The sequence below is a fragment of the Bombina bombina genome, chromosome 1 (genome assembly GCF_027579735.1).
Source record: "Bombina bombina isolate aBomBom1 chromosome 1, aBomBom1.pri, whole genome shotgun sequence".
Taxonomy (NCBI): domain Eukaryota; kingdom Metazoa; phylum Chordata; class Amphibia; order Anura; family Bombinatoridae; genus Bombina; species Bombina bombina.
In genome coordinates this window covers 987,415,285-987,430,177 of record NC_069499.1, presented here as the reverse complement: position 1 = coordinate 987,430,177, position 14,893 = coordinate 987,415,285, and the positions used below count along the sequence as shown (strand labels likewise).

The window sequence follows — 14,893 nt, the reverse complement described above, 5'->3', positions numbered from 1 at the left end:
TTCTGGTTGTAATTTGTCTTGTAGTTGTTGGAATGTTGCTAGTTTACCGTTATGTAAGAAGTCCGCAACTCTATAAAGTCCTTTGTTTTCCCATTTTCCTATCTGACTGTGAAAGTCCTGGTGCATAAGAGTCCTAGTTGGTTTTTTTAGTGAGTCTGTAGGTAATAAATTTAGAGAAGAAGACAGTGAATTCCATAGTGCCATCATCTCCCCTGTTAGTTTAGAAGCTTGCGATTTGTTAGAGATATGTCCCGGTTTTTCCCAAAGAATATCATCTGAGTGTTTGTAACCTGCCATCAATGTCTCCACTTTTACCCATCTAAGGTCGTTTGGTCTTTTACCTAGTAAAGTGGTTTGTGCTAGTCTTGCCGCCTGGTAGTAGTTTATGAGATTGGGAACTCCTACCCCTCCTAGTTGCCTGTGGCGAAGTAGTGTATGGGATGGGATTCTAGCTTTCTTACTGCCCCTTATAAAGCCAATCAAGTCCGTTTGGAGTCTGTTAAGGTCTACTAAAGGGATTTTGATTGGTAAGGTCCTAAATAGGTATAGAAGTCTTGGGAGAGTGTTCATTTTAACAGTCGATAATCGACCATACCACGAGAAGCCACAGGCTTTCCATGTTTTTATCTCCCGCCTGATTGTTTTGTATAGTGGAACATAATTCAATTTATATAGTTCTGTCATATCACTTGATAGTTTAATACCTAGGTATTTCAATGCCTCTTTTACCCATTTAAGTGGAAAGTTAGTGTCAATTAACTTTTTAGTGTGATTTGGAAGTGCGATAGGCAGCGCTTCGCTCTTGTCTAAGTTGATTTTGTATCCTGAAATGTCTGAGTAGTCTTGGATAATTTGATATAAATGAGGGAGAGATGTTAACGGTCTGGTCAGGGTGAGGAGGACATCGTCAGCAAACAGAGATATTTTAAATTCTTCCCCCCCTATCTTGATGCCATGTACCTCTGGAGCCAAACGGATTGTTGCTGCCAACGGCTCTATACAGAGTGCAAACAGGAGTGGTGACAGCGGGCAGCCTTGTCTTGTCCCATTCCGAATGTTAATACGTTTGGATTGGTAGCCTGCTGCTCTGATGTGTGCTGTGGGATGTGAATATAAACTTCTAATAGCCTGCATAAATGGACCCCTGAATCCCAGTCGATCCAAAACTCCAAACATAAAGTCCCAATCTATCCTATCGAACGCCTTCTCCGCGTCCAAAGACAGGACCAGAGAAGGCGTCCGTGTTTTGTTCAGGTATTCCACCAGGGAGATCATACGTCTAGTATTGTCCGGGGCTTCCCTATCTAGAATGAATCCCACCTGATCTGGATGAACCAGGCCAGGTAGGTGTATCTTAAGTCGGTTTGCTAAGATTTTCGTGAATATTTTTATATCTTGGTTGATTAGTGATATGGGTCTATAATTTTGGCACAATTTCGGGTTTCTTCCCGGTTTGGGAATCACTACTATCTTAGCTTGAAGAATTTCATCTGGGATTTCTTTGCCTTGTAATATGTCGTTGCAAAGTGTCACTATATGTGGGATTAATGTTGTTTTAGAAAGCTGGTAATATTCTCCTGGGAAGCCATCTGGGCCAGCTGCCTTCCCAGGTTTCAGTTCCCTGATAGCATTAAGTACCTCCCTGGTAGACACCTTCGCATTCAATTCATCCCTAACCTTGTCATCTATGGGTTTGAGTTTCGCATTATCTAAAAATTTGCCTGTCATTTGCTTAGTATGATCAGTATGTGCCGTTTTTTCTCTGTCATATAATTGTGCGTAATACAGAGCAAAACTATCCGCTCTTTCCTGAGGATTCGAGGTACATGTGCCATCCCTTTTTAGAAGGTGTGGAATTGTAAAAGATTTAGTCTTTTCTCTAAGTCTATGCGCCAAGAATCTGTCAGGTTTATTAGAGTAGAGGAAGTATTGTGCTTTCAGCCTATGCGCTGCTCTAACCGCTGCTTTGTTCATAATGTTTGCTAATTCTGATCTTTTAGTCTGTAGTTCCTGAAGAACTTCTGTCGCTAAGTTCTGTTGATGGAGTTTGGTGAGTGTGTCTATCTGGGACTGAAGTGAGTCAATTTGCTGTCTATTTGCTTTGGTAATGGCTGATTTCTCTTTAATGAGTAATCCCTGAATAAAGGGTTTGTGTGCTGTCCAGGTGTTAATTGGGTTGGTAGTAGATCCTACATTTAATTTCCAATATTCAGATAGAGCTGAAGTTATGGAATCATGTACAGTTGGGTTTTGTAGTACGTAAGGGTCATAGGTCCAGGAGCGAGCCGAGCTAACTTGGAATGTCTCTTTGATGTGTACATGGATTATGGAGTGGTCCGACCAAGCGCATGCATGTATGGAAGAGGCTGTCAAGTCTGGGATCCATATCTGACTCAAATATACATAGTCTAATTTAGAATAGGTCTTGTGTGCATGAGAGTAGTAGGTGTAATCTGTGGTTTTACCGTATAAAGTGTCCCAGGAATCTATTAAGTTATGTGATAAAATGGTCTCCTTAATCTTTTTAACCAGTGAGTTGTGTCTCATCTGCTTCTGAGTTAGTTTCAGTTTTTCTGTGCCCTGAAATGTATACATTGATATATTAAAATCACCCCCTAATATGATCCTGGCTTGTGACCATTGAGTCAATAGGTAAGCGATGTGGTAAAAGAAGGAGATTTGTGTCTCATTTGGGGCATATATATTGCAAAAAATTATTTGTTTATCCCTTAGTCTTCCTCTCAGAATTAGGAACCTTCCCTCTGGGTCTACAATTGACTGTTCCATTACAAAACCCAAGGAGTGATGCAATAGAATTGACACCCCTCTTTTTTTGTATCTGTGGTGGAGTGATAGTGTTGGGTATAGCTCTTTGACCAATACTTCGGTACTACTTCCTTAGTAAAGTGTGTTTCTTGTAAGTAAATAACATTTGCCCTTAACTTAGAGTATTGATTCAAAGCCATCCTGAGTTTCAGGTCTGTGTTAAGGCCCCGTACATTGTGTGAAATAAGTCTAATGTCACCTGTCATGACTTACATTACTGAAGTGAGGGCTTCCCCCCCGGCTCTGCCGTCTTTTTCATTACTTCGGACTGGAGACATTATACATAGGTGTTTCAATATCCGTCTTACCCGGATGGGCAGGCTTAGTAGTATTAGAGAACAGGCATGAAAAATAAAAACAAACTTGTCAATAGACAAAAACTTTTTCAACATAACAAAAAAGAGAATCCCCTCCCCCCCCTCCCCCCTTCACCTATAAACAACAAGTGAGTACTTTATGCCCTTACTGCTAGGTAGCTTATAACTAGCAAAGAATAATATTTTAAATAAACATATTAAACATTTTCAGTTATCTAGGTCTATTTGGCCATGTCTTTGAGCTATCAGTATTCAGTTACTTTTATCTGGACCATCAGTCTTGTGTTCTGTGTTTTTACCTAGATAATCCCTTATCTTAGTCTCTAATAAGTGAAGCTAAGAGTGACACCAATAGATATCAATGTATCTCTACCTTCCAGCTTATGAAAGCGGAGAGATATTAAAAAGTGGTATCCCACTTTATCTCCTTTATCAGTTACAAAAGTTATACAACACCTCTTGTGATGAGCTGTATGTTGTTGTTCCTCATGTCTTGGCTTTTCTTTTTGACACTTTCATCCATTTTTGCCTCTGAGGCTGTCCTGCTTCCAAAGAGTGCTGTGGTGCCTCTGTCTCATTTGTTATCTGCGGTATTTCTGGCGCTTCTATTTGGATAATGTTGCAGATTGCTGGAATCTCTGTTGGGTCTTTTAGGCTTAGCGTTCTGCCTTTGTGTAGGATATGCAGATTGAAGGGGAATCCCCATCGGTACACTATTTGGTGTTTCCTCAGGAGTGTAGTGAGTGGTTTCAGTTGGCTTCTTCTCTGGAGAGTTTTGACACATAGGTCCTGAAAAAATTGAATTACTGTCCCCTGAAATTTAAATGTTGGGTTTTTCCTCGCAGCTGCAAGGATTGCTTCCTTTTCTGGGAATCTAAAGAACTTGATAATCACATCTCTTGGTGGTGCATCTTCTTTTGGTTTGGCCCTTAAAGCCCTGTGTGCTCTTTCTAATTGAAATTTTCCATCATCTACCTCTCCTGTGATTGCTTGAAAAAGTTGTTGTAGATAGATGGGTAATTCATCTGCAGACACCGCTTCTGGGATCCCTTTTAGTCGTAAATTGCACCGTCGGCTTCTATTTTCAAGATCTTCCAACTTGTCTTGGATGTCGTTCATGTTGTTGTGTAGTTAGAGTGTGATTAAGGGTAGTTAAATCTTCTGTGGTGGTGCTTTCTGTTTCCTCTAACGCCGCCACTCTGGATCCTAGTTCTGTGATGTCCTGCTTAATTTCTGTGAGACTATTGGTGACCATATTTTGAAAAGAATCAAATTTGTCCCATAGCTTGTCAAAGTTCTTGTTGATGTCCTATTTGGACACTAGCGTCTTTAGATCAGCTCTTGTGACTGGGGTAGTTTCATCTTCATTAATCTGGGAGTCTGTTTCTGATTCTACATCTTTCTCTATGATATTGCTTGCGTTTTCTGTCATTTTTTCTCCCCTTACTGGTTTAAAAAATAAGGCAGCTGCCGGTGTTTTGGGCCCTTGTGAGGATTTATATTGCTTCCTGGCTGACATATTTGAAGTCGGTTGTTGTGTGGCAAGTTACGGCTTTGCTATGTAGATTTTGAGGTATATGTTGGTTTGTGGGTTTTGCTTTTAAACCCGTGCGTGTTAAGGGGTGTGTATGTTGCATACAAGGATTTGGTGTACAAATATTGCCTTGCTGTAGCGATGTACTTAAGCTTCCAGACAGTAGCTTCTTTAATAATATATTCACTACCAGGTTTAGTATAGCTCCTGGGTTCTCTGTTTACATGCACTCCTATAAGTAGTAGTTCAGTATCCCAATTAACATTCAATCTAGAGATATCTTAGTAATGTGAATGGTAGTAGTAGAATCTGTTTATATTTTTTATTTTTTATTTGTCTTCCCAATAAATCAGGCCTTTTGGATAGTAGCGTTGGAAATCAGTGTAGTTTAGTACTTTTATTTATATTGTATTTCCAGCAGTGTGTCTCTCTCCCTGCCTTCCTTATTATGTGTCTTTGTAGTATTGCAGTTTAATTTTCTCATAATATTTCTTATGCTGTCTTAATTTTTGCTAAGGGAGTCATATTATCTTAGGCCGAGATTTGGAGTTTGGCGGTAAAAGGGTTAACGCTCCGCAGGCTTTTTTCTGGCCGCACCATAAATTTAACTCTGGTATCGAGAGTTCAAACAAATGCTGCGTTAGGCTCCAAAAAAGGAGCGTAGAGCATTTTTTCCGCAAATGCAACTCTCGATACCAGAGTTGCTTACGGACGCGGCCAGCCTCAAAAACGTGCTCGTGCACGATTCTCCCATAGGAAACAATGGGGCTGTTTGAGCTGAAAAAAAACCTAACACCTGCAAAAAAGCAGCGTTCAGCTCCTAACGCAGCCCCATTGTTTCCTATGGGGAAACACTTCCTACGTCTGCACCTAACACTCTAACATGTACCCCGAGTCTAAAAACCCCTAACCTTACACTTATTAACCCCTATTCTGCCGCCCCCGCTATCGCTGACCCCTGCATATTTTTTTTAACCCCTAATCTGCCGCTCCGTAAACCGCCGCAACCTACGTTATCACTATGTACCCCTAATCTGCTGCCCTAACATCGCCGACCCCTATATTATATTTATTAACCCCTAATCTGCCCCCCTCAACGTCGCCGACACCTGCCTACACTTATTAACCCCTAATCTGCCGAGCGGACCGCACCGCTACCATAATAAAGTTATTAACCCCTAACCCGCCTCACTAACCCTATCATAAATAGTATTAACCCCTAATCTGCCCTCCCTAACATCGCCGACACCTACCTTCCGATCAGTTCCGATCAGCCAATAGAATGCGAGCTCAATCTGATTGGCTGATTGGATCAGCCAATCGGATTGAACATGATTCTGATTGGCTGATTCCATCAGCCAATCAGAAAATTCATACCTTAATTCCGATTGGCTGATAGAATCCTATCAGCCAATCGGAATTCGAGGGACGCCATCTTGGATGACGTCCCTTAAAGGAACAGTCATTCGTCGTTCAGTCGTCGGTCCGGATGGATGTTCCGCGCTGGAGGTCTTCAGGATCCTGCCGCTTCGCTCCGGATGGAAGACCATAGAAGATGCCGCCTGGATGATGACTTCAATCGGATGGAAGATCCTCTTCTGCCCCGCTTGGATGAAGACTTTGACCGGATCATGGACCTCTTCAGCCCCCCGCTTGGGCTTGGATCAGGACATCGGAGGAGCTCTTCAGGACGGATCGGTGAACCTGGATGGTGAAGACAAGGTAGGAAGATCTTCAGGGGCTTAGTGTTAGGTTTATTTAAGGGGGGTTTGGGTTAGATTAGGGGTATGTGGGTGGTGGGTTGTAATGTTGGGGGGGGGGTATTGTATTTATTCTTTTATAGGCAAAAGAGCTGAAATTCTTGGGGCATGCCCCGCAAAGGGCCCTGTTCAGGGCTGGTAAGGTAAAAGAGCTTGTAACTTTTTTAATTTAGAATAGGGTAGGGAATTTTTTATTTTGGGGGGCTTTGTTGTTTTATTAGGGGGCTTAGAGTAGGTGTAATTCGTTTAAAATTGTTGTAATATTTTTCTTATGTTTGTAAATATTTTTTTATTTTTTGTAACTTAGTTCTTTTTTATTTTTTGTACTTTAGCTAGTTTATTTAATTGTATTTATTTGTAGGAATTGTGTTTAATTAATTTATTGATAGTGTAGTGTTAGGTTAATTGTAGGTAATTGTAGGTAGTTTATTTAATTATTTTATTGATAGGGTAGTGTTAGGTTTAATTATATCTTAGGTTAGGATTTATTTTACAGGTAAATTTGTTATTATTTTAACTAGGTAACTATTAAATAGTTCTTAACTATTTAATAGCTATTGTACCTGGTTAAAATAATTACAAAGTTGCCTGTAAAATAAATATTAATCCTAAAATAGCTATAATATAATTATAATTTATATTGTAGCTATATTAGGATTTATTTTACAGGTAAGTATTTAGCTTTAAATAGGAATAAGTTATTTAATAAGAGTTAATTTATTTCGTTAGATGTAAATTATATTTAAGTTAGGGGGGTGTTAGTGTTAGGGTTAGACTTAGCTTTAGGGGTTAATACATTTATTAGAATAGCGGTGAGCTCCGGTCGTCAGATTAGGGGTTAATAATTGAAGTTAGGTGTCGGCGATGTTAGGGAGGGCAGATTAGGGGGTTAATACTATTTATTATAGGGTTAGTGAGGCGGGTTAGGGGTTAATAACTTTATTATAGTAGCGCTCAGGTCCGCTCGGCAGATTAGGGGTTAATAAGTGTAGGCAGGTGTCGGCGACGTTGAGGGGGGCAGATTAGGGGTTAATAAATATAATATAGGGGTCGGCGGTGTTAGGGGCAGCAGATTAGGGGTACATAGGGATAACGTAGGTGGCGGCGCTTTGCGGTCGGAAGATTAGGGGTTAATTATTTTAAGTAGCTGGCGGCGACGTTGTGGGGGGCAGGTTAGGGGTTAATAAATATAATACAGGGGTCGGCGGGGTTAGGGGCAGCAGATTAGGGGTACATAAGTATAACGTAGGTGGCGGTCGGCAGATTAGGGGTTAAAAATTTTAATCGAGTGGCGGCGATGTGGGGGGACCTCGGTTTAGGGGTACATAGGTAGTTTATGGGTGTTAGTGTACTTTAGAGTACAGTAGTTAAGAGCTTTATGAACCGGCGTTAGCCAGAAAGCTCTTAACTCCTGCTATTTTCAGGCGGCTGGAGTTTTGTCGTTAGAGCTCTAACGCTCACTTCAGAAACGACTCTAAATACCGGCGTTAGAAAGATCCCATTGAAAAGATAGGATACGCAAATGGCGTAGGGGGATCTGCGGTATGGAAAAGTCGCGGCTGAAAAGTGAGCGTTAGACCCTTTAATCACTGACTCCAAATACCAGCGGGCGGCCAAAACCAGGGTTAGGAGCCTCTAACGCTGGTTTTGACGGCTACCGCCGAACTCCAAATCTAGGCCGTAGTGTTTCATCAGTCTGTTGTTTGAATCAATTACAGATGAGATAGGAACAAGAGTCAACAGTGCCGTTTTTTCCCCCTTTTTTTTTGAAAAAAAGAAGGTAGTTTGTTTTCTTATAAAGTGGGTCATCTACTATCAGTTACTTGAGATCTGCATTGTGTGCTGTACATTTATTATCATGCTGTGATACGGGACTCCACATTTATTTGTAGCATAGTATTATACACATCCCTGTTAGATTACTTTCCCTCTTGCTGTTTCATTCGCCTCTTAATATTTTTATATTCATGTAGTCGTGACCAGGGTGACCCAGTTTTGCTTACTTGTCTGTCGGATCATGTATCTGTGTCCGATGCATCTTATGCTTTAGTGTCTCCTGTTGCTTAATCTGCTTGTCTGCCGGTGTCCCTGCTGTGTCGGGAGTTGCGCCACGTGGCGAAGATGGTGGCTCACACCGCTCCGTTGCGATTAAGTTTAGGTGCCGTACAGCTTGTGAGTGTCTGATTCACCCTCCAGCCTTCATTGTCCGTGTTCACCTCTCCTTCACTGAGTGATTCCTATAGCAGGAAAGTTCAATTTGCCCTCTATAGTAGTTAATTTGAGCAGTATGTAACGGAGCTCTGAGATTACAGCTCCATCTTAGTGCGGCTCCAGGCTCCGCCCCCCTGCATGTTATTTAAAGGGACAGTATACACCAATTTTCATATAACTGCATGTAATAGACACTCCTATAACGAATAATATGCACAGATCCAGTCTAAAACCTTTTAGAAACTTAATTTGAAGCTCCCAATTTAGCACTGTTGATAAGATTAGTTTGGAACACCCACTGAAAGGGGCTGATAGCAGAACCTCCCCCCTACCCCTGCATATGAAAAGACTGATTATACAAGCTGAAGCAATTTGAAGTCTGTATACATCAGTATACATCTAAAACTTTGGGGCTTGGTTAGGAGTCTGAAAATCAGCACACTGTTTTTTTAAAAATAAGCAAAACTATACATGGTTACAAAAACACCAACATATAGGCTATATAAATGGATCATCTACAAAACATTTATGCAACGAAAAATCTAGTGTACAATGTCCCTTTGCAGACATGAACAACTTGATACAGCCTCTGATTCGCTCTACACTGTGAATAATAATACAAATTAATCATTTGTATTGTGATGACCAAGGTTAACCAACCCTGATCCAGTAACTTGGCACAGAAAGGGTTATCAGATCCCTTCTACAGTCACTAATATGTCACAATCTAGCCACGTCAGGCAACCTTATGACTTAGTTCAGTGGGTGCAAGGGTTAACAACACTCTCTAGTCTGTACTAGACTTAAAAGAAATGCCCAAAACTCCCCTTTAATACCACCCACACTAAACTAACTATGCTGCCACCACTTATGATTTATTAAAGGGAAAATACTAAGGAAAAACCCAGACTTACACCTTAACTCTCAGAATACAATTTAGCAGAAAATAACGTAAAATATACAGTTCTAATACTCCAGTCTCTTTCAGTAACGCGGTTCAATTATTAGACAAAGGCCAAAGCTTAATAAATTAATTATTTATTATGCCAAAAATATTATGCACTATGCATTATTAATAAGAAAAAGTTGTTACAAGTAAAATTACACACAGCAAACAGTTTTTCAAAATAAAAAGAAGAAAATAGAAACCTCATACTGTACTAGTCTTTGGAATCTGTGCGCCAGGGAGATGGCATGAAGCAATGTGTCCTTACTCTGTAGAACAGCTTCCCTTGTAAGAATGACAAATACATTGTTAAAACAAAGGATTCTTATACATATTCTCCAGAGATCAAGTTGTCTGACCCCACCCTCTTTGAAGGGGCTGAGAAGCCCCTTATCTTTTACGACCACCAATAAACTCTAAGTCTATGCCTGAAATATTAGAACACGTCATAATTTCTGCTAGATAAATCCATCCATTTTCATATAGACAGAAAGGCAATCTCTTATTTACACTGTGGGAATCAATTTGATACCAAATATGACATGGTTGTCATATTTACCTTCATCTAATGTCATAACATGTTTTAAACAAATATCTGCATTATACCAATGTCCTTTTATTGAGCTCATCAGGATCTGGGGAGAGGGCACTGCTTATTGTCTCTGGAACCAATACTTTTATGGGCTTGCTGCCTTAATGACTATACAATAACAGTTATTCAAGTGGAACTCTGAAACAATTTATAATGGGGTCTGGTTTTATCACAAAAAAACAAACAACATAAACACAGGACACAGTTATTCTTGAAAAAACAAATTTTTTTTTAGCTCACAGGCTAAAGAGATTTAACCCCTTGGCAGCTATATCATGAGGTACTCGTGACATGTATAAATGCTAGTTTCATATGAAAGGAATATTAAACACCTCTTGCTTTTGTGGTCATCTCACTGTCTCTTGAGAAGCCAAAAACAAATTCTGCTGCCTAGGTCAAAATTCTGCAAATTATCTAAGCCAGCTATTTGTTTTGCAATGTGTTTAACCCTTTACTAATGGGAAGTGGTCTTACATATATTTTGCATTTTCATCTCCCCTCATGGGCGTAACATGAAGCTCAATAACAGAACACAGTGGCATCTAAAAAAAAGTATCTTTAGTAAGCAGGGTTTCCAGGTGACCGGTATTCATCCTGACAGTCTAGTATTTTAGCAGGCTGTCCAGTAAATTATATACAAAAATACATAGATCTTATTTCCAGACCTAAGTCTTGTTCACCTGAAACCTTTTTAGCTCCTTCATTGATAACTGAAATAATTTCTAAGGAATAGGATAAACCAGATATACCCTTTATCCTAGCAGCAAATTTTAAAAAGCTTTTGTATATAACTTATTACATTACTTTGTAATGTATTTTTGGTGTGTTTTGTGACACTTTGTAGTTTTGCGAAACTACATGAGTAACACAAGCTGGCATGCAAAATCAGATAAGAACAGTGTCTCTTTATAGCCTCAAATTATCCCATGTGCTGTGCTTTGAGCCAATCCAGAATCTTCACACATAGGCAACTCGTGGTCTTCTTATCTCGTCCATACAGCACTTGGGTGGTTTCTACTTAGCTAGAACACAGCTCTGAGGACACAGTAATCATTCTAGAGTAAATCTCAAGTGATTGCATTTACTTTCAACTCATAATATGAGGTAAACCCAACGAGGGCAAACACACACAATAAACCCCTTATCGCTTGCGAGCAAACATTTGCGCTCCACTCATAATCTAGCCCAAAATATCCAATCAAGTTTTTCCGATATTAAATGAAAATTTTGGAAACATTGGAATCGAGCCCTAAATCTTTTGCATCACTACTATATCCTTTTATGGCCCTTCTTATCTTCTCATTACATTTATACTTATTTGGCCACGTGAATATTTCTGTTGTTACTATTATTAAATGTACAGAGGTGTTGAAAGATTTACAATTTCATTTTTTGATTAACATTAATGTAAATGCACCAAGTGAAATAGCTCCACCTTTAAGGTGAAAATATTTCCATGCCAATTCTCATGTTTTAAAAAGTCCCACCAGCTATTTATGATTTCAATTAAATAAATAAAAACCAGGAGATGAGAATTATACAAATCTCCTTTTGACAGATGTGAGATATCCCACTTTATTTATGGACCTGTTTATTTCCTTTTTTATTATCTGTGTATTTATTGCTCTGGTTCGTTCCTTCCTCAATACAGTTTCCTAAAAAAAAATCTTTAGATGCCACTGCGTTCCATTATAACTGGGCTCCATGTAGTTCCATTCTTGTAGTTGAATTTAAAGGTATGTGCCCCCATAAGGGAAGAATATATGTAAAACATCTTACAATTATTAAAAACTGGAAAACAAATAGCTGATTTAGGCAATTCAAAGCATTGCCTGAAGGTTACATAATTTGCATATTGGCCGCTATAGGGAAGGTAGGATACTATAGATATGTAAACAATATTTTTCTCCTTGTAAGTCATTCCCTATAATAAGAGTTTTATATTTTAGATGTCCCAGTTATTGATGCCTCTTATAGAATACTATAGTTTACAGTAGTAAACTACAAGCTCTATTTTGTGGGGCCCACTGGTAAAGTTTGAGTCCTATACTATAAGCAGTTTAAGTCACCCTGGGGAAAAAAACTATACATAACAGAATTACTAGAGGACTATAAACATTATGACATTTTAACATAATCTACACTACAGTATTAAAATAAACCCACCAGAGAGCAACACATATTGGGGTCTATTTAAGAAGCAGCGGATGCTGCCTCCGACACACTCCACTTCAGTTCCGCCTGAAGCGGAAGTTAAGATGCAGCGGTCCTAAGACAAGAACTGCTGGTGCAATGATAAATGCCGACAGCGTATGCTGTCAGCATTTATCGATGTACGGCGGACATGATCCACTATATCAGATCATGTCCATCCGCACATTAATAAACGGACCCCATTGTGTTTTAAGGTAGTACAGCTTGATAGTGTATACTGAGAAAAGTCTCTTGATAACAAGATATTAAGAATGAGACAGAATTCCATAGACGCTATAGAAGAAGGTATCCAAGATAATGGCACCCATTGGTACAGTGAGGTAAAGAAATAAGTCAATTTAGAATATATTTTATGAAAATAGTTGAGCCACAGAATAAGAAATTAATTCCTCAGTGGGATATAATTTGTCATGTTGCTTCCATTCAAACCACTATTTTTTTTGTTACTTCTAGTAATATTCAACATCGAAACATTGTCAGGCTTTGATCTACTTATATATATCATAAGAATGTTGTATGATCTTTGTATTCCTTATGGTAAAAAATATAACCTCAGGATTAATGATTTAAGGTTATTTTGTATCACATCTGTGGCCTCACATTAAAAATTATACATATTATTTATGTTTCAAGCTTATATTCACTATCACCAAGATAACAAGTTGTGCGCTAAACCAGGTATGTAAATAACACAAAAAAATAGCAGTATCACACTCTCTATAGCGCTGCCATTACAAGTTACTGAAAAACCTTCTTTTGTTGTGCGGTATGATGCGTTATGCTCCATACCGCACAAAACCCAAGGCCTGACTTGACCTGCTCATGCACGTTTTACCCCATAGACATCAATGGAGAGAAAACTAACACCTGCGATCGCAGAGTGTCGATCGCCATAACGCAATCCCCATTGATGTCTATGGGGAAAAGAAAGCTATGTTAAAACCTAACACTCTAACATAAACCCCTAGTCTAAATACTCCTAATCCGCTGCCCACCGACACTAAATAAAGTTATTAAACCATAAACCGCTGCCCCCGACATCGCCAACACTAAATAAACCAGTTAACCCCTAAACCGCTGGGCCCTCACATTGCTACTACTATAATAGTTATTAAACCCTAAACCGCCGGCCCCCCACATCACTACTACTATAATAAAGTTATTAACCCCTAAAACGCTGGCCCCCCACATCGCTATTACTATAATAGTTATTAACCCCTAAAATGCCAGCCCTCCACATCGCAACACACTAAATTAAACTATTAACCCCTAAACCTAACTATACCCTATACTTTAAATTAAATTTACAATATAACTAGCTTAAAATAAATACCAACTTACCTGTGAAATAAAAAAAAAACTAAGATTAAACTTTAAATTAACTTAATATTACTATATTAAAAAAATAAAAATAATTAAAAATAAAAAACCTAAGTTACAAAATGAAAAAATCCTAACACTACAAAAAAATTAAAAAAATCTAACACTACAAAAAATACTCTAAAATTATGAAAAATAACAAAAAACCTAACATTACCAAAAATAACAAACACTAAAATTACGGGAAAAAAAAAAAAAAACACACTAAGATTACAAAAAGTAATAAATAATAAAAATTAAACCTAATCTAATAGCCCTATAAAAAAAAAGCCACACCAAAATAAAAAACCCCTATAACCTAACAATAAACTACCAATAGCCCTTTCAAGTCAGCCAATAGGATTTAAGCAGCTCTCATCCTATTGGCTGATTTGAGTTTCTCTGCCAATAGGAATGCCATGGTACCCCAATATAAAAGGGGTACCTTGCATTCAATCCTCAGTGTGCGGCGATGATAGTATGAAGAGGATCCTCCATGCTGGGTGGCTCCGCGGTCGCCGGTACTGTTCCGTGGTCACCTCCGCTCTGCTCCACCTTTGCCCTGGATGAAGATAAAAGAGGTCTCCGTGCTGGATGAAGATGTCGCGGCCTGGAAGAGGACCTTCACCGCCTGGAAGAAGACCTTCTCCGCCTGACTTCAGGAATGGTGGGTACCTATTTGGGGGATAGACTAAGTGTTTATTTTTTATTTTTTGGGGTGTTTTTTTTTTTTAGATTAGGGCTTTTTTATTTTAATGGGCAGTAAAAGAGCTAAATGCCCTTTTAAGGGCAATGACCCATACAAATGCCTCTTTAGGGGCAATGGGTAGCTTAGTTTTTTTTAGACTTAGGTTTTTTTATTTTGGGGTGTTGGTTGGGGGAGGAGGGTTTCACTATTAGGGGGGACTTTGTCATTTTTTAATGTAAAAGAGCTGTATAATTTAGGGCAATGTCCTACAAAAGGCACTTTTAAGGGCTATTGGTAGTTTATTGTTAGGTTAGGGGTGTTTTTATTTTGGGGTGGCTTTTTTTTTAAAGGGCAATTAGATTAAGTTTAATTTTTATTATTTTGGATAATTTCATTTAATATTTTTTGTAATCTTAGTGTTTTTTTATATTTCGTAATTTTAGTGT

General features: G+C 38.9%; 1 protein-coding gene across 1 annotated transcript in view; it reads left to right on the top strand.

The window, feature by feature from the left end:
* SRMS (src-related kinase lacking C-terminal regulatory tyrosine and N-terminal myristylation sites) overlaps window positions 1-14,893 on the top strand; it is a 65,394-nt gene that overhangs the window by 39,826 nt on the left and 10,675 nt on the right. The gene's annotated exons all lie outside the window — the stretch shown is intronic.